The 11,424-nt window shown below is 39.9% G+C and overlaps 1 protein-coding gene across 3 annotated transcripts in view; it reads right to left on the minus strand.

Moving 5' to 3' along the window:
- The window catches only part of mettl22 (methyltransferase like 22), a 45,333-nt gene extending 34,911 nt beyond the window's left edge, over window positions 1–10,422 (minus strand). The window contains exon 1 of one of the 3 annotated variants that reach the window (XM_024261486.2): window positions 10,060–10,422. The gene's annotated coding sequence lies outside the window, so the exon portion shown is untranslated. The remainder of the gene's footprint in view (window positions 1–10,059) is intronic. The other 2 variants (XM_024261487.2, XM_024261488.2) reach the window with 2 other exon arrangements.
- Between the last annotated feature and the right edge of the window lie 1,002 nt (window positions 10,423–11,424).

Consider the following 11,424-nt stretch of genomic DNA (forward strand, 5'->3'; position numbering starts at 1 on the left):
TATCTTTGTAAATAGTTGGAAATAAAAGTTACAATTAATCCATGACAATCACTGTGTTTGATTTAGATCTTTATTTAAATTAACAAAAACAAACATTTTTAATATATCAAACATAAACTTCATTTATTTATTCTCAGACATCTAAGGATTTTAACGGAAATTCTTTCCAGCAGACTAAAGTTGGTCAGAAGTTTCCCTCCTCTCTCTGCTCTTCTGCCTCATGTCCTCTCTGCTTAGGTCTAGAAGCTCATCACTGTTTCTTCTTATTTTTCTTCTTTCAGCCTGTGGCTCACTCCTTCCTTCTCTTTCTTCACTCTCCTCTCTTTCACCCACTGCTGTACTTCTCCAGCAGATCCATTTTCTCCAGGATTGTCCTGAAAAACACAGAAAACAAAGCAGGAGAGATGACAGGTTTAATCCCTCTCAAAAATGTTTCACATTAAAACACAAAAACACTCAACTCTACAGTAATGTCACCAACTCTGTTGTTATTGAGCTCCTGCCCTGTTTGTTTGGCAGCTAACCCTGTTTCAGCTACTTTTCTGCTCACCTGATCAGGTGTGTTCAGTCAATCAGAAACGGAGCTCATCCAATCCAGCTAATCAGGAATTACTGAAGCAGGGCAGTGGAGTTCACGAAGAACAGGGTCGGTGACGCCGGCTCTATTATTATGATGAAGACGTATATAAATGTACGATTTGCCAAAGCAGGTGGAAAAAAATTGGCGCCAGTAAAAAGATTATCATTTTCACCCCGGAGCTTTATAATTACTGCCGTCTGTTCTTTGGCCCCTAAAATTACATAAAATTAGGTTTTTAATTTCCGTTTTCATCAAGAAAGAACAAAAGCGAACGACCGAAGAACAGCAGCAGGATCTAGCATACAAGCCGAGACCGCGATATAAGCAGTTCTGTTGTAACATTTCAGATCAAAATAACGTTAAAATTTTTATGTTAATCATAAAAAACATAAGCTTATTAGATTAAAGTTTTTACTTACATTTAAAAGTGAAATTTCGCCGACTCCGTCCCGCATCAACGTCCGCCATTGTTGCCAGAAAAAAATCTTCGGGGCCGACCGCAATGCATCTTGGGATACGGTCAGCATAGGAGGATACACCAGAACGATCCTTCAATTTGGGAAAAGGAAGGCCGCGTTCGCTGGGCGCATTTGAAGTAGCCGTTGGATTTGGACAGCACTTGTCGCTGTGCTGTGATGTCACCGGCCGACAAACTCAGCCCAGGGAGGACGCAGAACCCGAATTTGGACAGAGTCAACGTGTATGTTTTCTGACTGCTTGTAAACTGTCTGCTCTTCACTTCCTCGTCCCAGCTGACATCCGGATCAGAACCATACAGCTGGACATTACCCATGTTGATGGACGTTTTTATGCAGCAGCGGTGAAGATTTATGCTAGTGAGACACAGAGCATTCATAATCAGACAGGGGGGATCAGGGGCGGAGCTCCAAAAGCCACGCCCCCTCAGAGGACATTTTGGAAACAGAGGCTTCAGATCAGCATGAAAAATGACTTTTTAAGACATTTAGGTTGTGGGATTTTGGTAAAAAAAACTCAATAATTATCATTCTGGGAATGTTTTTTTAAATAAAAAAAAAATCACAAGGGGACTTTAAAAATCAGACAATGGGGTTTTAAGGATTTTTGTTCTCAGTTTGTCTCTCATAGTTGAGGTATGCCTATGATGAAAATTTCAGGCCTCTTTCATCTTTTTTAACTGGGAGAACTTGCACAATTGGTGGCTGATTAAATATGTTTTGCCCCACACATATATAATTATTTATAGACAGACAGACCGACAGATAGATGTTTTGGAGCTTCTCGTTTCAAAAGAAGCTTGCATGCCAAAAAAGTGTGAGTACTCCTGTTTAAAAGAAGCCAAAAAAAAATAATTTGTAGGTCACGTGACTGCAAAATCTGTCAGGAGTGAATAAATAGGCGTGCTTGAGATACCAGGCAGAAGCGGCGCTGCGCACATCGACTGGTGTGTGTGGGGTGCATGTTGTGTGGTTTTGCTCCAACATCTCATGTCAATCATCATTAAAATATACAGTGAGAGCGGGCGGGCACAGGTGCCTGCTGGATAGCAAGTGCAGCTGGAAATTTGGTAGTGTGTTCACTGTAAGCCTGGATGACTACAAAACAATGCATTGTGGGAAACTGTGTCATGACAGTTCTTGTAGTTGGAAGTGATCAAAGACTGTATATTAGAATTACTGGACAGAGCAAGCCCCCCTACTTCCGTGTTCCATATTGACCTTATTCCTGGGGCCTCTCATGTAAAAGGGATTATTGGTGCAACTTCCGGCATAGCAACCGGAAGTTACCCGGCTCTATTTGTTTCCACTGAAAGTTGCCGGTTTTGTTAGCTTTAGCGGTGCATGCAAACTTTAAAAGCGAGTTTTACTTAATCCCTCAAAGTTTTTAAAAATGTCTTTGCGCAGTTCAGGCGCATGTTTTGCAGGTTGTACTAACAGCCAAACTAAATTAAATTTGTGGAGCGTTTTGTGGGACATGGGCTGCTGACGAAGAGGGAGTGCAGCTGCCCTCCTCGGTACAGATTTTACCGTCTACCGGGCGAGGATAAAGTCAGAAGGATGTGGATGAACATTTTAAGTCTTATATTTTGTGGATAAAGTACACACAGAGGAAAATCAGTATCCAACATTATGGTCGGGTTACTCCAGATCACCAGAGAAGAAGAGACGCCGGGTACTGCAGAGACCTGACAGCAGCGGTTAAGTTAGTTTCATATTTGACATTCGTCACACATTCAGCGATGAACGGCAATATTTCTCAAACGCCTTTGCTAAAAAAAACACCAAAAATGTTTTACTGACAGATGATAAAACAATCAATGTTTCACATGACTGGTTTTCATTCTTCACGATCCACGTAACGAGCAGACCACCACAAACGACGCTGCAATGTGAGTGGAGCCGGAGCGCTTTGCCCGAGCTGCTGCTGAAAGTCATGTGGAATGTTGATTGTTTTATTATCTCTCAGGAAAAACATTGTTGGTGTTTTTTATTAAAGGCGATTGAGAAATATTGCCGTTCATTACCGAATGTGTGACGAATGTCGAATATGAAACTAACTTAACCGCGCTGCTGACAGCAGTGTCACAAGAGCAGAAAACACATTTTGTGTGTAATCGCTGCATCTCCTGGTATCAGATATTCAAAAATTACCTGTTTAAACCGCAACTGACTTTGTCAACACATGAAACGGACAAAAGCTACACCGCGATGCATCCCTCATCGCAGCATGTAAACACAAGCACGTGAAGAGATAACGTTACAATTGATCAGCACTGTGTGCTAACTCTGGCAGAAATAGGCAGAAATAAAGAATTATGATGTGAACTTTTAAGATGGTTCATAGCTTCGCCACCTGCCGCTGCTGAATTGGGAAAGTAGTTAAAAACAGTAGCTAAAAATGCTACTATATGTTGTGTTTTTTAAGGTCATCCTCCAATCCCTCAATTTTATCAGGCACCGGAGTTGTTACGTCGCCTCTTTTAAGACATGACAGCTGGTTTTTCCACATTTATATGTAGTTATAGATCCAAAACAAAAGGAATTTTGCTGTCGGCTCTACAGTTGTAATGTAAATACATGCGAGTTCCGGCGTCTACCGTAAGTTTCACCCATAATTCACGCAAAGGCTCATGGGGCATAGGAATAAGGTCAATAGGAAGTACCACTGGGTTGCAAAAAGGCCAAAGTCCCATTGACTTCCATTGAGAAACAGACAGTTATTTCTCAGTCATTTTATATGTCAGAATAATCATTCTTCCTCTGCTGCTTTCTGATTAACTTCTTTTTTCTGATCTTAATTTTTTGAAAATATTTTTTTCCATTATCACAAGTAATTAGAGTTATAAATTGACCAATCAGATGGCTCAATAAGCGTTTGTGGCTCTGACGTCGAACGTCTGGGGGGTTTGAGTGACAGATGACGGGTAGCCAATGGGAGCAGACTTCATCAATGGGTCCGTGAAGACCTTTTAACACCTACTTTACAATTCAACAATGTACCAATCATTGTCCTACTGTTGTTTTCCTCAATGGAATGTACCGATGCAGCAGTTTAAAACAACAAGAGGAGCATGCTGTCGACATTTTTAGATGAGGATTTACTCTGTAGAAATAGATTTCACTCTGAGGTTATGTGTTTGGACTTTCTGGTTTGATTAACGTTCATTTTTCTTTATTTCAATGTTTTGGTTGTAGCTTATAAATTATAAGTTGCGTATCATACGGAATGGTACAGCTCCTCCATAAAATCACCAACCAAAGTTTCATCTTCTTCACTTTTCCAGCTTGCAGCCTGAATTGGATGCAGCCGTCTGAGGAGCGCGAGACAAACTTGAAAGGACCTGGTCGTATTTTCAAACAGAAAAAAGATCCAGCTGTTCACTTGTTAGGATGGTTATTTATTTTAAATACCGCTGAACGCCCTTCTCACGTGCATCTGATCAGACTGTAACCTGGCAGCGCATGTGAAGAGACAAACTGCAGCGGGGGAGGGGACACGCGCCGTTCTGCAGCGGCGTCACCCAAATGTTCCTTTTATCTCGACAAAAAGGAATAAATGTAAGTAAATCCCAAAGACAGAATCGAATGTTGGAATGGTTCTCCCTCAAAGGCTTTAACAATGACTTGTATATTTCTCTCGAAGCGGTGTTATTAAAGTAGAAGCAGTTTACATCCCGCTGTCTCGTGGTCGAGGCGTGGAAAGAGGCGGACGTTTGCAATAAACTCACTCCTGATTGGCGACAGTACTTCCTGTAGATTCCATGACTCAGATATGACTCAGACCAATCGCTGAAGATGGGTTGCAAATGGCAATATCCGTTTCAGGAATTGACGGTGAAAGCGGCGGCCTACTTTCGCGAGGAGAGGAAGTAATGCATTTCCAATGGGGGACCTCATTGCTCGCTCAGTCCATTATTTTTACAGTCTATGGTGCTGAGTCATCTCTACCGAGCCTTATGGCGTCAACGAAGCCGTGTGCCTGCAGATAATGACAGACGGAAGCGTGACTCACTGTGGCGGTAAAGACATGCGCAGCTACCTCATAGTTTTAAAACTGCAGTCAAGTGAGCCGCTGTTCGCGCAGCCGCGGTCAAGCCAGCCGCGCTACAAAAAAGTCATGCACCCGTATTACACGGTTTATGGCAGAGCATAACACTCGGAAGAGCTTTCTGTTGGAGCATTAGAACGTCAGATGTGCTCGGAGTAAAATGCAAAATAGAAATAAAATTCTATAAAAAAAACTACGTATTCTATCAGTGCATATTTGTACTAATAATCTGTTATTTATTATGTTCTTTCTAAAAAGAAATGTTTAGAGTTTTCAATAATGAAGTTAAATGAAGTAATTTAAAAAATAAATGAGTCCATAATTCCAGGCCTTAGACAGAAAATGCTTGTTCTACAGGTCACCCTCTATTTACAGGGGTGGCCAACCCTGGTCCTCAAGAGCCTCAACCCTGCCTGTTTTCCAGCTCTCCCTGGACTGATTGATGCTGACAATTGAAATCAGGTGTGTTCAGTCAATCAGGATGTGGAATCATTTACGTGAACTAATCAGCAAGAAGCTGGTCAGGGAGAACTAGAAAACAGGCAGGGTTGAGGCTCCTGAGGACCAGGGTTGGCCACCCCTGCTTACCTTAAGGAGACTTTTGTACTTTTACTGTATAGTTTTTGATAAAATAGTAGTTAAACTTTGCATTTTTGACGAGAAATATGTTACGATGGTCACCTTTGAATGTAAATAAAAAGATTTTGGTCCATAATTCCAGGCCTTGGACACTATATATCATATCCCTTTCACTATGGCAATTAATTGTGAGCATTTACCTGCTCTATCAAGTAACATCCCCGTGAAAATGAATAAATTAGATTGGGAATCTATTACAGAAAAAGAAATATTGACCTACTATGGCCAAACAGATACATTCTTGAGCAACATCTTGCTTCCTAAAGATGCTATCTGGTGTTGTAATGCTAACTGTAGCAATGCCTCACACAGCAAGGGGCTTAGTGTCATGTACAATTACATAATTAACTCTTTGCATGAGGCCAGTAAGCCTCTCTACTTCACTAAACGGAGGAAGAAGAAAATAAGACCAGGATGGAATGATCATGTAGCTGAATATTTTGCTGAAGCCAGAGATGCCTTTCATTCATGGGTCGAAGCAGGAAAACCTAGACAGGGGCAGGTATTTGAACACAAAAAGATGACAAATGCACGTTATAAGTATGCTCTACGCTTTATCTGTAAGAACGAGGAGAGCATAAGGGTGGATTCAATGACCAAAAAACTCTTAAAAAATAACTTAAATGACTTTTGGAAAGAGGTGAAAATGTTCAACTCCTGTAAGACGTCTCTACCAGGCACAATCGAAGGCGTCTCAGGTGCAGACAACATCGCAGAGCTCTGGAGACAGCATTACTCCACCTTGTTCAATTGTGTTAGAAATGATGCGTTTGAAATGGGGGAAAGAGTGTGTGAGGGAAACATTGGAGTAACCTCACACCAAGTGTCTGATGCCATCAAAATGCTCAGTGATAACAAATCCTGTGGCCCAGATCACATCACCAGTGAGCATCTAAAGTATGCCAGCCCAAGGATTTCCCCGCTTCTTGCCATTTGTTTTACTGGTTTTTTGATTCATGGGGTTTTACCTGACTCCATGATGTCTGTAATGATGGTGCCCATTGTTAAAAACAAGACAGGCAGGCTTGACAGTATTGACAGCTACAGACCCATAGCATTAGCCAGTGTCCTCTCTAAGGTTTTAGAAAGAATTTTATTACAAACAATTAAGGATTTGATTTTATCTGCTGATAATCAGTTTGGCTTTAAAGCTCAGCATGGAACAGACACCTGCATTTTTACATTGAAAAAAATTGTTAATAAGTACAGACAAGATAATTCTTCTGTACTTATGTGTTTCATTGATGCTTCTAAAGCCTTTGACAGAGTTAATCACACCAATCTTTTTATGAAAATGAAAAATAGGGGCGTACCATGGTATATTATAAGACTACTAGCCTTCTGGTATGCCCATCAGAAAATGATGGTTAGGTGGGGATCAAGTGTCTCTTCTCCGTTTGGTGTAACCAATGGAGTAAGACAAGGAAGTATTTTATCCCCACTTCTTTTTAACCTGTATGTGGATGACCTGTCGAAGGATCTAAATGCATGTAAAACCAGTTGCATGATTGGTGGTTTTAAAGTAAATCAGATGACTTGGTTGTTTTTAGCCCCAGCAGCTCCGGTTTGCAACAACTTTTAAATGTCTGTTCTGTATTTGGTTTAAATAATGATATTTTATACAATTCCAGTAAAAGTGCTGTGATGATTTGTCGTACAAAGGAAGACATAACATTGAATTTCCCTGCTTTTAAACTCTCCGATTCTGAGCTTAATGTCTGTCATAAAGTAAAATATCTTGGACATGTCATTAATGATAAATTTACAGATGATGACATCCACAGACAACGTTGTATTTTATATGCTCAGGCAAACATGCTTGCACGCAGGTTTTATTCATGCTCCAACAATCTTAAAATTCTTCTTTTTAAAACTTACTGCACACCACTGTATACTGCCCACCTGTGGACAAACTACAGAGCGTCCAGCATGAGGAGGCTGCAGGTTGAAATAATGATGAGACTTTTGTTAAAACAGCCACGGTGGTGCAGCGCAAGCAGTTTGTTTGTTGGTGCAAGAGTTAATACTCTTAAAGCTTTGTTGAGACATTTTATTTATGGTTTTATTTATCGTCTTAACACGTCAAATAATCAAATCCTCTTAACTCTAACCAATGTGAAATACAGCCCTTTTAAATACCAGCCCTCAATCTGGAGGTTTTGGTATGGTCGTCTCTTTTAAACTTTTTAATTTTTTTAATTTTTTTAAGTCTGCAATTGTTTTTTAAGTTTACAATACTTTGTAATTTTATGTCATTGTTTTTATTGGCTCTTCTACTTTTATCATAGTGTCTCTTTTTATTTATTTTATTTTTTACATTTTTTATTATATATATGTACATTCTTTTATTGCTTTTAAGTATTTTATCTGTTGTCTCTTTGTGGCAAATGGACCTTGAGTCTGTAATAAAAGTATCTATCTATATGCTTGTTCTACAGGTCGCCCTCTATTACCTCACCAAGTCTTGTGTACTTTTACTGTATAGTTTTTGAAAAAAAAAATTTTTAAACTTTGCATTTTTGACGAGAAATATGTCAAAATAGCCATCTTTGAATGTAAATTTAAAAAATTTGGTGCTTAATTCCAGGACTTGGACACTATATGCTTGTTCTACAGGTCACAGTCTATTACCTCACAAAGACTTGTCTCCCTGTACTGTATAGTTTTTGAAAAAAAATGTCTTTAAACTTTGCATTTTTAACGAGAAAAATGTTAGAATAGCCATTTTGAATTAAAAAAAATTTGGTGCATAATTCCAGGCCTTGGACACTGTATCCTTGTTCTACAGGTCACCGTCTATTACCTCACCAAGACTTGTGTACTTTTACTGTATGGTTTTTGGAAAATCATGCGATTACGGAGATTACTGGTTAAATTAGTAGCAGATCAAAAACCATTCCTTACTCAACAAGTGACTAAATAACCTTCCTGACATTATTTATTCATTATTTGAAATGATTCAAATAACTGCAGATATTTTCTCTCCGTTTTATCGCTGCAGCTGTGTTGCTTTTCTTGCAGAAAATGTTCTCCTATAGTCGCATATGCTTGAAGGAACTTATCCATTTCCGCCACCGGAAGTACTAAACTCAGATGTTTGTTCCCGTTGCCATGGTGAATCGTGCTGTCTTTGCTCCATTGATCAGGGCTTTTAATGGTCACGACGCTCACACCTGATTCTGGTTCTAACAACTTCAAGTTGATTGAATCAAACATTTTCAGCTGTTCTGAAACCGAAAACCCTGAGTTTGAGAATTTTAAGTCCAGTGACTCTTAAGTTCAGGTTTGAACTCTAAATTTGTTGAACCTGCTTCTTGGAACGGCCCCTGGCAATGAGAAACTGAAAACCAGACACTTAAATAGGTTAAGGACAATTAACTAAATGAAGACAGCTGTGGTTGATTAAACCTGAACATGGTGAGACTGACAAGGAAAACAGAACATAACAAAACCAGATCACAGAATCATGGCAAATAGAGGGTGACGTGTACAACAAGCATATAGTGTCCAATACCTAAAATTATGGACCAAAATCTATTTACGTTCAAAGATGGCTATTTTTACTTATTCCTCGTCATAAATGCAAAGGTCAAAGACATTTTTTTCAAAAACTATACAGTAAAAGTACACAAGTCTTTGTGAGATAATAGACGGTGATCCGTAGATCAAGCATATAGTGTCCAAGGCCTGGAATTATGGACCAGAATCTTTTTATTTACATTCAAAGATGGCCATTTTGACTTATTTCTCGTCAAAAATGCAAAGTTTAACTACTAATTTTTCAAAAACTATACAGTAAAAGTACAAAAGTCTCCTTGGGGTAATAGAGGGTGACCAGTAGAACAAGCATTTTCTGTCTAAGGCCTGGAATTATGGACTCGTTTATTTTTTAAATGACTTTATTTAACTTCATTATTGAAAACTCTAAACATTTCTCTTTAGAAAGGACATAATAAATAACAGATTATTAGTACAAATATCCACTGATAGAATACGTAGTTTTGTTATAGAATTTTTTTTCTCTTTTTCATTTTACTCCGAGCACATCTGACGTTTAATGCTCCAACAGAAAGCTCTTCCACCGAGTTTCATGCTCTGCCGTAAACCGTGTAATACGGGCGCATGACTTTTTTGTAGCGCGGCTGGCTTGACCGCGGCTGAGCGAACAGCGGCTCACTTGACTGCAGTAGTTTACAAGAGACGGCACGTGACCCTCTCACGCGCGCTGTGAGTACCTCGGTGGTACCGGATATTTGCAGCACGAGCTCTAAAGCAGAATGCAGAGGTCATGAAAACAGACTTCTTCAACTCACCACGAACGTCGGCCATGACAGCTGCGCTGCGTTCAAAGGTCCAGTCTCTGCGTGTGGAAATCCTAGCTTCCACCCGGACAAACGCGCTTCCTGACGTCGTCCGAGGAGTTTGAATTATTCGGTGCCGTTAAACGGAAACATGAACGATGTGTCAGAGTCACACTCCCCGTTACTTTCTATCCGTGCGTGCAAAGAGCTGTTAGCTTATTGAGAGTTTCCTCTTTGACTGTAGTTACTTATATTAGTAATTGGAGGATGTTTTAAACACACGGATCTAAAAGCTCCCTGCATGTAAATTTGTAGCCTTCGTAGGTCAATAGTCAGTCCAAGTGAGAACTTTGTATTTCTGAGTTACAACGAATGCATCACACGCACTGTTCTCGCACACATCTCTGCTGCCCTCTGCTGTTGGAACCGGAACCAGCTCCTTCTGCATTTCTCTCCAGAACATGATCTGTTCCTTTTGGATTGATTCCTGATCTATCCTGTCACTCCCAAAAAGAATCTCATCTCTGCGTCCTCCAGCTCAGTGGTGGAGCTATAACATTTTCTGTGGAGTGGCAGGAGGGGGCAGAAGACTTTGGAAGGGTGGCAAGTGAGAACAGCAGAGAGGAAGGCCATTACAAAAATAATGACTTCAAACAGTTTGATTGTAGTTATCGTCGAACTATTTCTAACAAGTGATTTTTTTTAATCTCCTTGACACTTTAATTTATTTTCAATTCTGAAAAAATGTTTTTGTATTGAAATAGATGCTGAATAAACTTCCTCTGCTGCAGGGATGACTTGGCTGGACCTCAGCGGTTCTACCTCTCATACTCCTGTTCTAAGAGGAGCTGCTGGTTTGCCTCCTTCAGCTGCTGCTCTGATGCTGAGATGTTTATGATGCTTATGAGTCGTCATCACACTGCTCCTGTCATCTGTCCATTCATTGCTGCTTTTATCACCTAGTTTCAAACACATATATTTAGAACAGAGCCGCATTTTTATCTATTCAATATGTTTACTTAGTTACATTCATAAAGATCACAAACAAGCTGAAAGTCTGCACATGATTTTGTAATCACTGCTGGTCCAGCAAGAGAGACGTCTGTCCTCACGAGAAGCGCTACGCCACAGTCCACATCTGCTTTCTATGGAATGAAGTCACGTTCATTTTTAAAGCATATCTAAAGAGCAGTAATGGACCCCACCACAAGTGAAGTGACTGCAAGCACCCTGTGAAATCGCAGTTCTAAAGAAAATATGAACAAGTCTGGAACATTTTTATGGTGTTGCATTTACGTAAGTATGTGATTACATTTTTTAATTTACTGCATTGCTCGGATTTTTATGTCTCTGTAAAGGGCTCAAAGAGACATTTCC

The sequence above is a fragment of the Oryzias melastigma genome, unplaced genomic scaffold, assembly GCF_002922805.2.
Source record: "Oryzias melastigma strain HK-1 unplaced genomic scaffold, ASM292280v2 sc00250, whole genome shotgun sequence".
In the NCBI taxonomy this organism is placed as follows: domain Eukaryota; kingdom Metazoa; phylum Chordata; class Actinopteri; order Beloniformes; family Adrianichthyidae; genus Oryzias; species Oryzias melastigma.